At 34.9% G+C, this 16,351-nt stretch overlaps 1 protein-coding gene and 2 pseudogenes across 1 annotated transcript in view; 1 reads left to right on the forward strand and 2 right to left on the reverse strand.

Annotated features, from left to right (window-relative positions):
- Window positions 1–13,338, reverse strand: LOC120162339 (annotated as a pseudogene).
- The window catches only part of LOC120161617 (transcription initiation factor TFIID subunit 11-like), a 24,701-nt gene continuing 18,478 nt past the window's right edge, over window positions 10,129–16,351 (forward strand). Inside the window, exon 1 of the mRNA XM_039171837.1 lies at window positions 10,129–10,154. The gene's annotated coding sequence lies outside the window, so the exon portion shown is untranslated. The remainder of the gene's footprint in view (window positions 10,155–16,351) is intronic.
- Window positions 14,134–16,351, reverse strand: part of LOC120162341 — a 12,919-nt pseudogene continuing 10,701 nt past the window's right edge.

Here is a 16,351-nt window from a genome sequence, read left to right on the forward strand (position 1 = left end):
TCACCGAGTGACATGACTAATGATTTCCCTAAGTTCTTCTTCACATGGATAATAGTAAGGTGTATTGAATGAATCCACATCAGATTCATGCACCAATCCCTACCAACCAAATATGTTATTGTAACACAATATAACGTGTACATATATAACACACAACATCTATGTACACAATGAGAAAGAAAAACACTAAACCTTGGCCACCAAGTCATGGAGTGATTTAGCTAAAAGTTCCCATAGGCAACAACAATCTTTGCTAGTGGGATCCGTGACGCTCCTACCATTTAAGGTAATCGCCATTCGCCCTCCAGTTATCATTTCTTCGGAACGATAACGTAAAAAACTTGAGAAATCATTTTGGAATTGTTCCAAATAAGCTTTGGATACATTAGGTGGACTCTGCTTTGATATATATATATACGTTCCCCTTGTTATTCTCAACTCCTTTCGGGACCTAAAACTCACGCCCAATCATATAAATAAAAGTTAATATCAAGGGTAAATTACAAATTCATTAATCAATTTTCTTTTTATTTCTATTTTTGTAACCCCCTAGACCCGGACTATGCATTTCGACTAAGTCTAGTGGATCACATACATGATTCTTAAAGACATTTTCTGAAACCGTTATTCAATCATTGTAAAATCACATTATAAATGACATGATATTATACTATCAAAACCCAACTTGTAAATATAATACCAGTAAGTAATAAATTAATTTAAAACAGGTCTTCAAAATCAAAATCACAATAAACCGAACAGTAATAGTAAAAGTGTCATCATCCTAAAATACGATACTTTAAAATAAGGTCCATGTCACAAAAATAAAGTCAACTAGCAAGATAAAACATTACAATCAGATATACTTCAAGAGATATGTTGATCCTCCAAGTGCTCGAACCGAGATATCTAACCAACAGTATCTGAAAGGGGAAAAACATTTTCGAAAGGTGAGCTAGGCTCAGTGTGTCCCAATATTACCTTAAAATCACAATAGGTACATTAAACAAATCATAGTCCAGTAAATCTCATAAATTCATAAAAGAGTTTAACTTTTGAAAATCATAGTTTAAACCCTTTTCTTGTACACCATCAGTAGTTCCCAAAACTATTTTTCATATAACTTACTTTAAGCACACAGCAAAAAGAAAGCCAACCTAAGGATAAGCTTTAGAGCTTGTATCCTTAGGCCCGTAAGTCCAAGTCCATATAGCTTACCCTAAGCACACAGCAAGGGAAGCCAACCTAATGTATCTTGGGGCCCCAAGAGTCACATTAGGCCCATTCTGTTTATTAGCTTGATCAAAGCTATACTATTATAATTCAATCCAAAAGTTCAATTGCACCGTGTCACAAATTCCATAAATCATCACATTAAATTGGCGCATCAATAAAACAGTAACCAAAGAACTCAGTGTACCTCATATTAAAACCAATAAAACAGTTCAGTAATAATTAGGGAACACACTAGAGGATCCAAGTATTTTTCAGAGGCATTCTGTAATTATCGGTAAGGATAACATGAAGCTCGTGCAATTTGATCGGATTCTAAGAACAAGGTCCTATTGGAGAGAATTGATTATTAACCGATCTAATCAGACATTTAAAGTTGATACTTTAGAATTCCACTATGATTCATGTGCATCAGTAAAGCGTTCCAGAATGCCCAGAGTGATTTGAGCTAATAAAGGAGAAACGAAGCTTCAAGACATTTACAATCCATGTTAATCGATCGATTTATCAAACAATTCGAACTGAACAAGCTCTCTGAACTAATGCATGTTGACCCGTCAATTTACTGCCTTTTCAGAGTATTTACTCTTTAATACCAAAATTCTTGTCCATAAATCATCTTCGTAATCATCGCTGAATAGATCTTCCAATAGTCTTTATTTCATTTCCATATTTCAACGATATCAGGAAATACATACGTACTTGATTCATGTTTTATGACCCATAAGGATAATTCATCATGTAAGTTCAACAGTGTTCCCAAACTCATCAAATCACCTACTAATCCTCAGTCATTGAGGTTACTCAGTTCGTTTATCAGTCAAGTCTATCCCGATTACTTCAGAGCTTTCCAGATAATCCAGACGTTTCTGAATTTCATATATATATTGTACTTCCGTTTAGTTTAATTTGGTCTTCGTGGTTGATTTGTCTAACAAATATTCATTTCTTATTATCGAATGCGACCTAGAGTTGAGTTGAGCTGAGTACTTTCAAAATTATCATTGAACCACACTTGAGAAGACGAACACGCATTCAAGTAACATCTATACATTTCAGGTACTGACATATACACTAGCATTGATTGCTCGGCTTAATATATGATCCACAACTTTTAAGAGCAGTACCATATCCATGTTTATTTGGATTCCTTAATTAATCCAACACTTCTACTAATTTTAGGTCATAAGGGTATTTTGGTCATTCTGGTGCCCAGTTTTATTCCATTCTTTTCAGAGCTCGAGGATATCCAATCATTCCTGAGCTTGGTAATATTCTTGAGTCTTTTTCATTACAAGGGTATTCTGATCATTTTACAGATCCGGTGTATTTCAATTCTTTCCTTCAATTATGTCTTATTATTTAATTCCAACTTATCATTTATTCCAGACCTTTCAAATAATTCTTACAAAAGAGCACCATCGATAATTTATTCTTAACTCGAAGATTTTCAGATCGATTGTCTTCTCAGATGTTACCAATAGGTTATCAGAAATTTTATGTACAAAGACAGGATCTTAACAATTAAATACGTAATTCATTGAGTTAAGTACAAATCCTCCAAGAACTTTCTCATTCAGGGTCAACTCGAGCTATTTTTACCTTTCAAGGGCATTTTTGTAATTTTTTAACCAGATGATTTCAGTATTAACTCTTAACGAGCATACTTATAATTTAAAGATCCTATGGTTAGTTGTTTCCTCGAACATTCTCTGATCTTGAAATGATTCCTTAACAGACTTCTAGTATCTTGCAAAATCCCTATTGAGGTTAAAAACCAGTTATCCATAATTTTCAAGTAAAACTAACATTTCTTATGCACATCAATAAATTTATCAGATCAATATGTCTTTTCAGATTTACTAATCCACTTCCAGGGACAATTCTTGTCATTTTCCAACATAAGGGTAATTTTGTAATTTTACCTAATCGAAATATTCTCATAATTTCTCATATAAGTACCTTTAACATTTAACCTTTGATGATATAAAATATAAGTTACAAATCCAGGGCTGATTTCTTTATTACTTATCACAAACTTGTAATTTAATTATAACAATTCCTCAATCTCTTATATTAGTCATTCGATCCGTATTCAGTTACAGAATTTCTACCACATTCATATCGAGTGAATAAATTATTCAACTCCACAAAAGTGACAAACGTTATCTTATTCATGCATTTACCAATATCAACATGTTCCATAAAGCATAAAGAGGTAGTAAAGTATTACCTCGATTTTCGTGCCATACTGATCGACCATTAATTTCCATTTGAACGCCCTCGATCTTGAAATCAACTTCCAATAATTCCTCAGATGCATATCAACAGAAATTACAAAAAAAACAGAGCTTAATTCCGAAAAACGGATCGAATCGGGTGATAAATCAGTCAAAAACAGCTTACCGAGTTTGAATTTGACAAAACAAACTTCAGATTCAGATTCAGGACGTCAACAAAACCCAAAATATGACTCTTAAATTTAATCTCATCAACTTGGTTTCTAACTTCCATCTTTTTCTCATGAACACGGACCATCCACCGTACAAATACGACTTCAAATAATTTTCCTTTCCATAAAAATAAATTATTAGAATCTAATTAATAATTTGGTGACTCAATTTGCAAAACTAAAAACTTGAAGAGCCAATAATATTTAATTACTAACACCATGGACTAAATTATTCTTATTTAAACCATTATGCCATAATCATAATAATACGAAAGCTAAAAGACAAGATTAAGTTTTTTTTTTAACAAACTTGGATGACTAACCTAGTAATTTCGCCTTCCTCATTTTATCACATACTCAAACTGAAACCAATGGAATGCAAGAATACCTCCCCAGTATACCAATTTCCGATGGCTCAAAGCACCGACTCAAATGAGCTAATAATCGATCCTCGGCGATGCCGTTTGATACGTTGACTTTCAACAAAGGTTTTAGCCTCTCATCGGTTCAACAATCGCCGATTAATTGCATATCTAAAGCTTGTAACCATTGAAGAACCCTATCATCTCTATCGCTCTATTGAAGCAACAAATCCACGTCATTTTCATCAACGAATATGCCCGTCAATCGTTCCGCGAGTCTGATTCAATTCCTTATCTCACCGTTTTGTCTCGTGCCTGATCCAGATCCAACGCCACACGAGGTCTGAACAACACCTTCCTTTCATTCTTTTGATATGTTTTTTGATCTCTTGAGCACAAGCTTCACCGTGCATGTAAACTTTCAAGATAACCTCTTGAGGTTATTGAGCAGATTCTCCTTTAGATTCATCTCCTTTCTTTGTATCTTCTTCAACCTTTTTCTGCTCCATGGTCCTGACGAAGATTAAAGAGATTGACGAGGCTTATCTTGGGTCAACTATTAAAAACATTCATTATTGTTCCGGCTTACGCATGACTTCGGCACTGCTCGTGAAATCGATGAACTCGGCTCGGTGATTGCTTAACAGCTCGGACCCTCTCTCGACCACTAACTGAAGGTTCTTTTCAGTGTTTTTGTCGATGTTAACAGCCCATATTAGCTTCTTCCTGCATATAAAATTCTGCTTTGATGTCCGGTTGTGAAATCCGCTCACTTCCACCACATCCCCTAGTCGATATCGGTATAGCCCAGTAAAAGTAGTGAGGTCAATCTCATATTCTTGTCTAACCTTGACTTGTGACAGTAGAACAGGTTCATCTTCAATGAAATCAATGCTGCCCAAACTCGAATCTTGATTCAGGTAGTAGAGAAGGATCCAAGTTAACCCCGATGAAGTTGTTCTTTATGAAACTGCTGTACAGGCTGGAATTTTGAGTGGTGAGGGTAACGATAAGGTTCCAGACAATGTCATTATTATTAATCTAATCCACCCAACAACTTGTCCTCTTTTACCTACTCTATCCTCATCAATTTGTTTAATAATATAAAGATATGATAAAATAATTATTTGCCAACTAACTTCATATCATTTCACATATTTAAACTTAAAGAAATCTAACCTCATATTGGGGTGTGACAATTTTAGTCATTAAAATTTAAAATATTGTAATTTACTTATTAAACTTTTGATTTATTTTTATCTTGATCACTCAGACGTTATATAAAAAATAGCATATAAATGCCATGTTAATAAATATCAGTCCACATCAATTCATGTGATTCCTAAGTCACACTTTTATCTTCAGAGAAAGAAAATAAAATAAAAAATATAAAAAAATAACATATGAATGACATGTCAATAAAAATCAGTCCATATCAATTCATATGATTCCTAAGTCACTCTTTCTTTCTTTTATTATGAAAATTTTACAATTTCATCTATATCTCACATCGATGCTGTAATTACCACTATTTGATATAGTCTATGATAATTCAAGATATTGGCAAACTTGTCTCGTTCTCTCCTACCACTCTATCAGTTTAAATTTTACTCAAATCACTTTAAAATTCACGAAATTCAATTTAAACCCAAAACTCATAAAACTCTAAATAACTATGATCTATACAACTCATTTTTTTCTCTACCTCTCCACTGATGAAATATGGAAGAATATGATTTATTGTTAAAAAATCAAAGAAAATTTAAACTTAGGAGTTTTACACAAAAATAACAAAATTTTGAGGTCATTTCATAACCTTTAAAAGGAAAATGTTCAATCATAAGGCCATCAAGTATTTAATGGCAGAGTTAACAACATAAGAGTAAATCAAAGATTAGTGAGTAAATTAAAAGAGTTTAAATTTTAATGATTAAAATAGGTGTGAGAAGAAAGTTGTGGATCAAATTTGTGATGAAATTTGTAATGTAATGTAATATTAATGTTCCTATGCAATAACATTCGTTAGAATTGTTTACAAACCATTGAGAGCCAATGAAGAGAATAAGAAGAATGAACAAAGTGAATGGTCTTGCTTGGAAAAAGTCTTTGGTAAAAGGAACCTGCTACCCCGGTTATGAAACAAGGTCCCCTTGGGTGTCCCTTGTCTTCCATGAGCCTCGCATTGTAGGAACAGATCTAAAGACAGTGTTGAAGTCATTGTGGGGATCGTTTAGTAACACCTGAAGCTCAGGTGATTCCCAGTGTTGTTGCTGGCAAATCCTACTGACTGTATTCATAATTTCATATATTGGGATGAAGGTGTTGGGACCGGAAGCACAACCAAACTCCGCCACCTTAATACAAGTAACCGGCAAAATCTTGCTCAGCATATCCTTGATGGTACCCATCTTGGAATGGCCTTGTCTTCAATAGCACGTTTCTCTGAGGAAAAAAAGAGAGAAAAGGAAGTGATAAACAATTAGTTTAATGGAGGGATAACGATAATAAATATTGGACATGGGAAGAGAGAAAGAGACCTGTAGCGAGGAATTATGGGCATAGCTAATTCGTTAGTTGCATTTGTGCGATGTACATTTGCAGATGTCATAGCCATTGCCAGCTGGAAACGTGGAGTCTCCTAATGCATACTTATCTTATAAAGACCAGTGAAAGTCTGCAGCTGACACCTGTGGGGCATATATATACTGTTACCTTAATCTGACCAATCTAAGTAAGCTGACCGCAAAAAAATATATGTGATGAAAATGGTATCCACGATCCACCATTAAAAGAAGTGAAGAGAAAGGAAGTGACCAAACAGACACGTTTTGTTTATGGGAAAGCCTTTTTTTCCCGACAAAAGTTGGCTTCTTGTCCAGTCTGATAAGAGTCGAATCAGGACATCAAATTAAACATTTGGTTGCATCTCTCACTTAAATCTTATTCTGACTTTGATGGGTGGGAATTAAAACGAGTAATTTTTTTATAATTAAATTAGTGAGAATATGAAATAAAAGTGAAAAAATAATATCTGAAATTGATAACGGAATTTAATTAATTTTACCTACGTCTACGGACTGTTGCAGATCTTTTAATAAAGAGAGAAAATTTATAGGTGTTTACAAAATACTCACAACTCACAAGAAAACTCTCTAGTATTGGGAGAAAAAAAATGATTTGATATGGTTTTGAGGCTAAATGGGTTAGAGTATTTATAGTTGAAGTTTAAGGACCAATCTTATAAATATCATAAAGTGCAGGGACTAAATTATAATTATTCCTATTATCACTTTCAACAAAATTGGACACCAAAAAATTGGGCATCGAATTCAATGCCCCTCCCCCCTTTTAACCCATTCAGCCCCCCTTCTTAACTTTCAAGTTTCAACAATCTCCCACATGAAGACTGATTTTAATTTGTCTTCACACCTCGATCAATTATGCTCTTGTTACTGTAGCATGTCAACTGAAGCTGAACACAACTTCAGTTTGTCCGTAGTCACCGTCTTTGTTAACATGTCTGCCAGATTTTGAGCTCCACTAATCTTTTCAAGTTTCAAAATCTCATCTTCCAAAAGAGACCAGATAAAATGATATTGCAATTGTATGTGCTTCGTCTTGGAATGAAAAGACAGATTCTTCGCTAGATGGATAGAACTTTGACTGTCACAATACAAGACATTGTTTTCTTGTTTCTTGTCTAACTCTTCCAAGAAACTTTGGAGCCAAACCATCTCCTTGCTGGCTTCTGTAACAACAACAAATTCTGCTTCAGTTATAGAGAGAGCAAATATCATATGTAGTTGAGAAACCCAACTCACTGCAGTACCTCCTAGAGTATAGACATACCTTGTAGTGCTCCTTCTAATGTTAACATTTCTGACTAAGTCAACATCTACATAGCATGTCAGTATCGTATCTCCACCTTTAAAACAGTGTTTTGTTTGTAGTACCCCGCAGATATATAAGGATCCATTTGACTGTTTCCCAATGTACCTTGCCTGGATTATTCATGTACCTGCTAACAGCTCCCACTGCTTGAGCAATATCTGGTCTAGTACAAACCATGGTATACATTAGACTTCCAATTGCTTACGGCACATTCACCATGTGTGCATGTTCTTTTTTCGTCTTTGGTGACTGTTCTTTGGAGAGTCTAAAATGAACACCTAAAGGTGTACTTACTGGTTTAGCATCTTGCATGTTGAACCTGGAGAGTACTTTGTTGATGTACTCAGCCTGTGATAATATCAAAGTCCCTGACTTTGTGTCTCTCTTGATCCTTATCCCAAGAATCTGCTTTGCAGCGCCTAGATATTTCATTGCAAACTGCTTTGACAATTTTTGCTTCAAGTTTATAATCTCTTGCATGACTGAGCCTGCAACGAGCATGTCATCAACGTACAATAATAAAATAATGAAGCTGTTGTCGAACCTCTTGATGTAGCAACAATGATCTGCTTGGCATCTGGTAAAACCACTGCTACTCATGAAGATATCGAACTTCTTGTACCACTGTCTAGGAGCTTGTTTTAAACCATACAAGCTCTTCTTTAACCTGCATATCAAGTTTTTCTTGTCTGCCTCTATGAAGCCTTCTGGCTGCCTCATATAGATTTCTTCCTCCAAATCACCATGAAGGAAAGCTGTCTTTACATCTAATTGCTCAAGATATAAATTTTCTGCAATTATAATTTTCAACACCAGTCTGATTGTAGATATCTTCACGACTGGAGAGAAAATTTCATTGTAGTCAAAACCTTCTTTTTGCTCAAAACCGTTGACAACCAATCTTGCTTTGTAGTGTTTGCTCCAATCGTGCTCTTATTTGATCCTATAAATCCACTTGTTATGGAGCGCTTTCTTGCCTGGTGGTAATTCAGCTAATTCTCACGTCTGATTTGACATAAGTGAGTTCATCTCATCTTTCATGAAAGACTCACACTTGACTAAATCCTCTACCAGCATTGCTTTATCATAGCACTCTGGTTCACAATTGTCAGTCAGCAACAAGTAGTGCAAAGAAGACGAATAACGATGGGTTGGTTTAGGAATTCTGGAGGAGTGTCTCAGTTCTGGTGTGCCTGGTTTTTCTTGAACTGCTTCAGGATTGATCTGAACATCATTTCCAGAAATCTCCTCAAACTCAGTAAATTTCTTTGTTTCAGCTTCGGTATTGGAGCTATTTGATTCTACGGTTAACCTGTCTCTGTACATCACATTCTCATTGAAAATAACATATCTGTTTCTGATGATCTTTTGATTTTCATAGTCCTAAAACCGGTAATCGAACTCATTACCACCATAACCAACAAAGATACATTTGTTGGACTTGGCGTCAAGTTTACTTCTTTCAGCATAATTTATGTGTACATAAGAAATACAACTAAACACTCTTAAGTGTTAAAGGTTTATTTCTTTCTTGCTCCAAACTTCCTCTGGTATTCCACCATCCAAGGGAACTGAGGGCCCACAGTTGATCAGGTAAGCTGTAGTGTTGATAGCTTCAGCCCATAGCAATTTGGGCAATCCGGCATGTATCCTCATGCTTCTGGCACGTTCATTCAGAGTTATGTTCATATGCTCTGCTACACCATTATGATGCGGTGTCATGGGAACTGTTGCCTTCATCTTGATCCCATTGTTTGAGCAAAATTATCTGAATCCGCTATTTTTGTACTCTCCTCCATTATCAGACCTCAACCGCTTGAATTTCAGACTAATCTCATTTTCCACCATGGCCTTCCATTTTCTGAAGGTATCAAAGACTTCTAATTTATTCTTCATAAAATAAACCCACACATTCCTTGTAGAATCATCGATGAAGGTGACATAATATAGTGAGCCTACAAGAGATAGAACTGGAGATGGTCCCCATACATCAGTATGAACCAACTCTAACTTTACAGCCTTGGGTGTCTTATCAATCTTTGCAAAACTGACTTTCTTTTGTTTGCCAAAGATACAATCCTCACATAGTCCGACATCTATATTCTTTAGATCGGACAGCTTCCCTTTTGACAAAAGTGTCTTCATCCCTTTCTCGCTCATATGGCCAAGCCTTTGGTGCCATAGGTTTGATTTTCCATCAACATCTGCTATTGCAATGTTATTCTCTAAATTTGAGGTTACATAGAGAGTATCAGTCTTCTTACCACGAGCGATGACGAGTGCTCCTTTGGTAATCTTCCATTCACAACATGAAAGTATTGTATTATATCCTTCTTCATCAAGCTGTCCTACATAAATCAAATTTCTTTTGAGGCCAGGAATATGTCTCACTCATTTCAGCTTCCAGGTGGTCTGGTTTGCAACTTTAATAAGATGTCTCATTTTCCGATGATCTTCAAGGTTTCATCATTAGCTAGATGAACCTTCCCAAAATCACCACTGACATAGTTCTCAATGATTTCTTGGCATGGGGTGGAGTGGAAAGATGCCCCTGAATCCAAGATCCATGATTCAATCGGACTGTTGACGCTTAGAATCATTCCATCACATGTCTCTTCTGTCATGTTGGCAGATTCCTGTGCACCGATATCTTTCTTCGGTGCTCGACAATCTCTTTTAAAGTGATCATTCTTGCCACAATTATAACAGTTAAAATCTTTTTTTCCCGTTCTTGATTTTCCCGTTCTGGATTTCGATCTGCCACAATTTGAATTTATTTATGAATTTCTCCCTCTAGACTTCGTGTGCAAGGCTGAGGAGCTTGATGCTTCACTCGATTATCTCCGTCGAATTTCTTCACTCAATACCAGATCTCGAACATCGTCAAATTTCAATTTACTATTTCTCGATTAGCTGCTGACTGCTGTAACAATAGCATTCCAACTGTCTGGTAGAGATGATAAGATAATTAAAGCTTAAACTTCATCATCGAATTCAATTTCCACGGAACTAAACTGGGTTGTGATTGTGTTGAGTTCATTTAGGTGTTGAGCCACTGATGCCTCTTCCGTCATCTGCAAATTGAATAATCGCCTCATCAAGTGAACTTTGTTTGAGGCCGATGACTTCTCATACATACTGGAGAGAGTCCCCATAAGACCCGCCGTGGTCTTTTCCTTTGCTATGTTGAAAGCAACATTACAGGATAATGTCAGTCGGAAAACTCCGAGTGCTTGTCTGTCGAAAAGAGTCCAGTCTTCATTCTTCATGCCCTCTAGTTGCTTTCATGAGAGAGGTTGATATAGATTTTTCTGGTACAGAAACTCTTCAATCTGTATCTTCTAAAAGCCAAAGTTCGCACCATCGAACTTTTAAATTTTCACATTCCATTCGTCTGCAGCCATCGCTCATACACGAATCTGGCTTCTTTTGGATAGTTTCTGACAATTCTTGCGAACCACCGTGTATTAGAACACCTCTGTCGACAAACTCGTATCGCCGACCAAATTTTACTATTCACTATTCATGTGAATAATAACCTCGAAGAAAAACTGACAAAATTAACCACCAAAAGCTCTGATACCAGTTGTTGGGAATTAAAATGAGTAATTTCCATATAACCAGATTAGTGAGAATGCGAAATAAAAGCGAAAAAATAATACCCGAAATTGATAACGGAGTTCAACCAATTTTACCTACGTCTCCGAACTGCTGCAGATCTTTTAATAAAGAGAAAAAATTTACAGGTGATTACAAAACACTCACAAGAAAGCTCTCTAGTATTGGGAGAAAGAAATGATTTGGGATGGTTTTGAAACTAAATGGGTTAGAGTATTTATAATTGAAGCTTAATGATTAATCTTATAAATACTATAAAGTGCAGGGACTAAATTATAATTATTTATATTATCATTTTCAACAAAATTGGGCACCAAAAAATTAGGCACGAAATTCAGTGCCCCTCCCCCTTTTTGACCCATTCAGCCCCCTTCTTGACTTTCAAGTTTTAACATCTTAACTATCCTACTTTTTCCCCTTCAAATTAAACGTTTGAGTGGTTTTTTTCGCAATTTTAAAATTATATTATTAATAATATTATCACTTTGTAATATTTTACAAATTAATAATATTATCACTTTGTAATATTTTACAAATTAATAATATTTATACAATCAAGATATTATATCTATTTTTTTAAATTACGAATCTCAATTATGCATTTTGATAGAAAATACAAGGTGATAGTGGCACGAAAATGACACATTGATAATAATATTTTTTATATATTTATTGTGTTATATTTTATATGTGATAGAATTTAATTTCACGTGTAAAATGGATTAGTTTTATATGTGATAGAAATTAATGCAAGTCATATAGTAGCGGCAACTGGCAATCTTCACACTCCACCTAAAAAAGAATTGTAGAAAGAATATTAAAAAGAAACAAGATTGAACGATCCTTCTTTTTCAATGATCTCCCTTGCTTCTTGTTTGCAAGGGGTAATGAATCCATATCAGATTCTTGCAAATCAAATAGATCGTTCTCAAAGAAAATGAGTCTCATTAACTACCATCATATGTACAATAGAGACTCTTGATATATATTGGACTGTAGCATTATTGAAATCTCAAGAATACAATACATCTTACGTGATAATAAGAGTAAATAGAACAACTACTTTAGAGACATTACAAGTACAATGCTAACTTGTTTTGTACTCTTCTCATGGGGCAAACGCTCACCTACAAAGACCAGTGGCTACTGGCCAGTAGGACTTATACTGTTGCCTTAATTTGACCAATCGAAGTAAGATGACAGCAAAAAAGTATGTGATGAAATAAATTATGCAATATTTTGTTTCTGGTGGAGGCGACGAGGACGATAAGAATGAAATAAATTCATTTGGTTAGTTGGATGAACTAAATCAACAAGATGGCTACTAGATCGTTGTGGGCACGAGCAAGCATGTTAGTGCGGTCGTTCCAAGAGGACAACCGGCATATTGAATGAATCCACGTCATATTCTTGCACAAGTCCCGGCAAGTGAAACAGATCGTTCTCAAAGAAATGAATGTCATTTGCACATAATATATACAGGGAAGAGACTTGTATAGTGAGGAGCCATTGGCATAGCCAATAACTGTCTCTGGGATTCATGCAATGTACAGTTACAGATGCCATAGCCTGGATCTCATGGAATCTCCCCATTTTATGTAGACGGGTGAAAATGTGATGCAAGCTGTGGGAAATTATGTTACCCTCTAGGTTGGCCTCGTCTTCAATAGTATGCTTCTATGAGCAAAAGAGGAAGGAAAACGTGGTGAAATTGACGGAGAAAGATAATAAATATTGAACATAGGGAAGATACTTGTAGTTAGGAATTATTGGTATAGCTAACTTGTTTGTCAATGGCGGTGGACCATTGGTGCAATGTACATTTGCAGATCAGCAGATGCCATAGCCATTGTCTGTTCGATCTAGATGGAGTCTCCTAATGCATACTCATAGCAATATCTTTAACTATCTGTTTAGGTTATTTTAAATATTTAGTTACAGTTAGACTATATAAATCACTAAATTATGTTGAAATAATTCTTTTAGTCATTAAAGTTTTTAAAGTTACAAAATAATCATTAAACTTATCAGATTATTATAAAATTATTCTTGCACATTATAAAATAGTAATAAATATCGATAAGATTAGGATCATTTTATAATAATTCAATAAATTTAATGATTATTTTATTATTATTTAAAATATATAATGATCATTTTATAAATTGTAAAACTTTAATATCTAAAAAATCATTTTACTATAGTTTTATTGATAATTTATGTACTTCACCCTTAATTATATACAGGTAGGCGGTTGGCATGTGCGTGGCTGAAGTTGAGCCTGAGGCTTAGACCTCTTGAAAATTGATTAAATTTCATTTTTAGCCCTTTAAAAAATTATAATTCAATTTAAATCCTTAAGCACCCTAAGTTATGGTTGAAGTAGGATTTATTAGTGTTCATAAAAACATTTCGGCACTTGCACAGTTTTTCTACCATCGTTTATTAATGCAGCACTTAGAACATAATAACTAGAAGACAACTCTTCCATATTTTTCTACCATCTTTTCTTTCATTTTGGTACATTTGTTTCTTCCATAATTTATTAGCGCAGCACTTGCACTTCCCTAGCAAACACTAGTCTAGTAAGTACGCTTTCATCGATCTAAACTGGTGGGCTGCCGGAAGTTGGTCACAGAACTTATTGCGATACCAGTAAAAGCCTTTTCGACCATGCCTTCGTCGGGCTCGACGTAAAGACACTCTCTTGCCTCCCTCCACATTGCCATGTAAACCGGCGTCCCATAGAAGGAATAATACTTTCCCAGTATAGGTTTGATTGATTTAGTGGCCTCCATGGCATGATAATGCGGCATCGTCGAGAAGAGATGGTGAGCCACATGCGTGTCTGTGATATTATGGAACACTTTATTCAATACCCCGTAATCTCAATCCATCGTCGACAGTGCTCCTCGCAACCAATCCCATTTCGACTAGTCGTAATGCGGTAACGCGGGTGAGTATGTTGCAAGTAGGTAATCAGAACAAGAAAGCCGTTCACGATGAGCAGAGGTACCCATAGATGCACATAAGCCAAGCCAGCCCTTTCGTTGCAGCGATGTTGTAGAGCACATAAGTTACCGCAAATATACCAGCATCGGATATGTAAACTTGTAGCCTTTCACGACGAGATTAAATGGGGCCATAGAGATCATAGTGGCAAGCAAATCGATCATATGGTCGGCCCGAAACATTGAAGGTTAAGTATAACGGCCAACCTAGAGTCAATGTGTGTAACATCCTAAAACAGGGCTAGTAACTAAAATATGAATTTTGAAAGTTTTGGGTTTAATTTTGAAATAAGTTAAAAGTTTAGGGACTTTATTAGAAACATTTTGTGATGGATGGTTTAGTAAAGAATGAAAGAAATAAGGGTAAATGGTCATTTGACAATAAAGATTTTTATCTTTCTTTTTGTAGGCTATATAAACGTGGGAAATGAGGGAAAGTTTCTAGAGAACTCTCCATTCTTCTTTTTTCTTTTCACCGTGAGAGCCAAAGCAAAGGTAAGTTGATTTCATCTTGTTAATTCCTTGAATTTATAGGTTAGGTTGGAATAATTGGGTGTTATATAAGCTTAAGGAAAGCTTATATAAACTTAAAACAATAAGATGAGTGAATTATGATGGGATTTGTAAAATGAGTTCTAAAGATAATTTTGATATGGTTTGGTTTTTAGGGTTTTGATGAGATTTTTGACTTGACATAAGAAGAATTAAGAAGTCTAAAGCATTAGAATTGAATTTGGATCATGTTGATATTTTGGTATGATTCTTAGCTTTAAGAATTTGGATGAAATATGGGAGATTATAAGGTGTTGGAATGCTAGAAATTAGTTATAATGGTTATATATGAGTTTGATAGCATAATAAAGGGTTTATACATGAAAATTTGGGTAAAGTATTGAGGAATTTCGGGTAAAAATAGCCTATTCTGGGCAGGTGCATCGGTACACTATGAATATGCACCGATGCACTAAGACCAATTTTGAAGGTGCATCGATACATTAAGGGGTGCATCGATGCATGGGTATTTCGAACTTAATTTGTGTATCGATGCATCCATAGTGCATCGATACACCCTTAAAGGAAAAAGTGAATATTGGTCTATTAAATTCGTTCAAGTTATTAGCATTAAATTACAAGGTGTAGATATCTGATAATTACCTTAAAATGTATATTTATGTAGATATCAAGCACGAACAAGTTCCAGAACGATCATCAAGTTAATATTCGATCGAAATAAAGGAAATCATAAAAGTGGATTAGAACTTAGTGAGGCCAAGGTGAGTGTATATTAGATAGCATATGATGTTTAATGGAAATAAGACTTGCGATAAGTCTATTTCCTATAGTGTTATGCATGAATTCATGAACCTGAGCATGTATTTTCTATGAGTGTCTGAGCTATATGTTATTGCATGTGTGTGTGACATGATTTGAATGAATGATATGAATATGTGATATACGCGTATAAGAGATTAAGTGAAAGAGCCTTGATGATAAATATGATAATATATATGTTTTTGTAATCCATGCAAAGTAATATGAGCTATGTGATATATGAATATGAAATCATATGAGAAGTGACATGAATTACATGAATAAGAAATTAAGTGTTTACATGTATATGTGATATGTGATTTATATGGAAGTGAACTATGTGATATGAGATATATGAAAGAGAAAGTACATATGATAGGTGAATCATATGAAATGTTCTACATGTAAGTGATCAACGTGTATATATGAAATATGTGAAATTATATAAATCATAATGCCCATGTTCTATGAAA

Source organism: Hibiscus syriacus, unplaced genomic scaffold, assembly GCF_006381635.1.
Source record: "Hibiscus syriacus cultivar Baekdansim isolate YM2019G1 unplaced genomic scaffold, ASM638163v2 tig00111402_pilon, whole genome shotgun sequence".
Lineage (NCBI taxonomy): Eukaryota > Viridiplantae > Streptophyta > Magnoliopsida > Malvales > Malvaceae > Hibiscus > Hibiscus syriacus.